The sequence below is a fragment of the Eurosta solidaginis genome, chromosome 1, assembly GCF_040869045.1.
Source record: "Eurosta solidaginis isolate ZX-2024a chromosome 1, ASM4086904v1, whole genome shotgun sequence".
Taxonomy (NCBI): domain Eukaryota; kingdom Metazoa; phylum Arthropoda; class Insecta; order Diptera; family Tephritidae; genus Eurosta; species Eurosta solidaginis.
The window spans coordinates 199243467-199246532 of record NC_090319.1 but is presented as its reverse complement, the minus strand read 5'-3'; the positions used below and the strand labels follow the sequence as shown (position 1 = coordinate 199246532).

At 39.2% G+C, this 3066-nt stretch overlaps 1 pseudogene; it reads right to left on the bottom strand.

Annotated features, from left to right (window-relative positions):
• Nucleotides 1-553: 553 nt before the first annotated feature.
• LOC137239289 (glucose-6-phosphate isomerase-like) lies at nt 554-1836 on the bottom strand (annotated as a pseudogene).
• Between the last annotated feature and the right edge of the window lie 1230 nt (nt 1837-3066).

The following is a 3066-nucleotide window of genomic DNA, read 5'->3' as shown; positions in this document are numbered from 1 at the left end:
TCAGTCAATTACCTTTCCTTATCAGCCAATTGTGCTTGGATCGCATCGATTATTGCTTGCAAACCCGATTGTTTTGCCCGTTTTGCTATTGACACCAGCCAATTGCTGAAGTAGTTCATGATTTTTGGCCTGCAAATCAGCTACTTGATTTTGTTTTTCGCTCAATTCAGTAAAACGCGCCGCTGCCAATTCCAACTCGTGACGCGCTTGCGCCAAATCGGCTTTGATAGATTGACGTGCATTTTGTAAATTATGAAATTCCATTTGCGTTCGGCATTTTCATCTTCTAATACGTTTGCCCAATCCAAGTTCAGACATACAACTATTTGATATTTGTTCGAGCTCTTCGCGTTGCTGTTTGTTGTTTCAATTCTTCGGTGGCTTGATTGCAAGCATTCAACAAGCAAGTTAAATAATTCATACACTTATCCTTGTGTGCCGACTCGCTTTGTATGCGTTATAGTTGTGCAAACATATTTTGTACCAGCCTGTTGCTCAAGCAAAAGCGTTGACGTGTTTCTTGTAGCTTTAATCAAATCTTCATTTGTCCAAGTTACACTTTGTGCATTGCTGTTAACCCTTGCATTAACGCCTCTGTTTGCGCTAAAAAGTTGGCTAGTAAAATTTTATGATGAGCACCAATGGGGTTATGTGTTTGGGCTGGTGCAACAAAATCGCATGGTATTAATCTTATACCCTGAGGAATTAGTTGGTAAAAAGCATGTTGGCCATTTGTGCCCGGTTCACCCCAAACAATTGGTCCGGTGCTGTAAGTAAGTAAGCCGCAAATCCATGCAAATACTGATCATAAGGAAGCAATGCATGGGTCTCTCCATTAAAGAAGTTAGAATACCAAATCCCCAAAAGAACAAGAAACACTGGATCATTTTATCCAAATGGTGCAGTTTTAAAATGGTTGTCTAGATAATAAGCCCCTTCGAGGAATTGTTCAAAATTTTCAAATCCAATGGATGGACAAATGGACAAACCAATCGCAGACCAAAGCGAGTAACCACCCAATCCCAAAAGCCAAACATGTTCTTACTGTCAATTCCGAACGCTGTCACCATTTATTTGTTTGTGGACTATGCTACAAAATGCTTAGCTACAGCAGACGGGTCTTTAACGCCAGCAGCCAACTCTTAACCGATGTAGCATTGGTTATTGTCTCTTGAGTGGTAAACGTTTTTGATGCAACAATAAACAAGGTGGTCTCGTAATTAACACGTTTCAAAACTCTGCCAGATGTGTACCATCAATATTCGAAACAAAATGTGAATATAATCCCTTGCAGTATGGTTTAAGGGCTTCAGTCACCATCAGTGACCCTAAATCTGAACCACCGATACCAATGTCAACCACATCAGTTATTTGCTTGCCAGTGCAGCCACACCATACACCTGATATTACTTGATTGGTGAACTCTTTCATATGCGATAACTCTGTACAAACCAACGGCAAACCATCATTACAAGCGACCAGAATTGGATCATATTCACAATTACGTAAAGCAACATGAAGTTCCTAAAGATTTTCGGTTATGTTACTGCGCTCCCCAGCAAACATGGCATCGCGTGCTGCAGTCACTTTACGCGCTTTTGCTAAATCAAAAAGCATTGGCCATACATCCTCTGTAATGCGATTCTTTGAATAATCAATTAACATCTCGCCATATTTGGGTGTCTTAAGACGCAAGCTATATTTTTTGAAGCGATTTGTATCCCGAGCGAAAAGTTCTTTCATATTAATTTCTTTACCGTGAGCATTGTAAAATTGTTGCAACTTTTGGCATGCCGGCTCCTGCGCTAGCATTGGTAGTGGTCCAGCCATTTTCCAAACTTTGTTTAGTATATTGTATTCCAACTATCGCACAGTTTCCGGTTTGTTTAAATACTGAACTGAAAATTACACAACTAAATATATGTTCCTGTTCTTGTATGCTGACCAGAATTTCAATTGCTCAATCAAGAAATTTAATTGATAAGCCTAAGAAACTTTTACGAGAAAGAGTAGAAAAATTGAACTAACCAATCTTACAACATGAATGAGGCAATTTGATGACAGGCAAGCGTGATAGCTTCCAATTAATTTTCTTTCTTCCGCCAAGTTTTTCTTTTGAATGACAACTTGCCATACATGATTTCGATTGCTCAACTTTAGTTGGAAATTTTTTGGCTTGAGTCTAGCTTTTCATTTGAATTGGTTCAGAAAGACAGCTGCAATTTATAAACATGTGAGTTATATTAAGTCGTGATGTTATTTTGAGAAGTAATCATCTGAAATGAAACAAAAGAATAAGCAATTAGAAAATTTATAAAATTACTAGCAGACCAGGCAGACGTTGTTCTGCCCTGAATTTGGCCTATCTGCATACATTTTAATAAGCTTTTTTCGTCTAACTCTGTCCTACCCCTCTACACTTGTTCCTAATCTTTTTATTCACTCCTCCCTCCGTCTTTTTCGCTTCATCTCCGTCTTCGTCTCATTCTCTTTCTCAGTCTCCTTCTCTCTTTTCTCAAGTTTTTCTCCTTCTTCTTGATCTCTTATTGCCAGTCACAGAGAGGGTGGCATGTATTTTGTTCCACTCCCACTCCGAGTCGCAGTCTCAGTCCCAGTCCTAGTCCTAACCCAGTCCCAGCCCATCTCTTGTATACTTCCCGGAAAAAAGCATCGTAAATATTAATATAGGCAAATTTATATACGAAATTTCAGGCAAATCGAATAGGACGTATGTAAATAGGTATGTGGGTATTATTAATTCTTGCCTTTATTTCGCTTCGCATGCATATTTATCAGTTTTGCCAGGTTGATGCGACTAAATCGAATATCACAATGAACTTTAGAGCTCTCAGCAACAGCTTTCATTCGATATCCATAATACACACACATTCTAGGGGTATCCGCGTCCATGTTTTGGCCTATATCTCGAGACCCTAGTCACTCAGCGGTGTAAAACTTACTCTGTATCATAGCGCACATCAACAGCTTCAATTTGATACCCATAATGTAAAAACACATTCTAGGTGTATCCGGGTCCACGTTTTATGCTATATCTCGAGACCATAG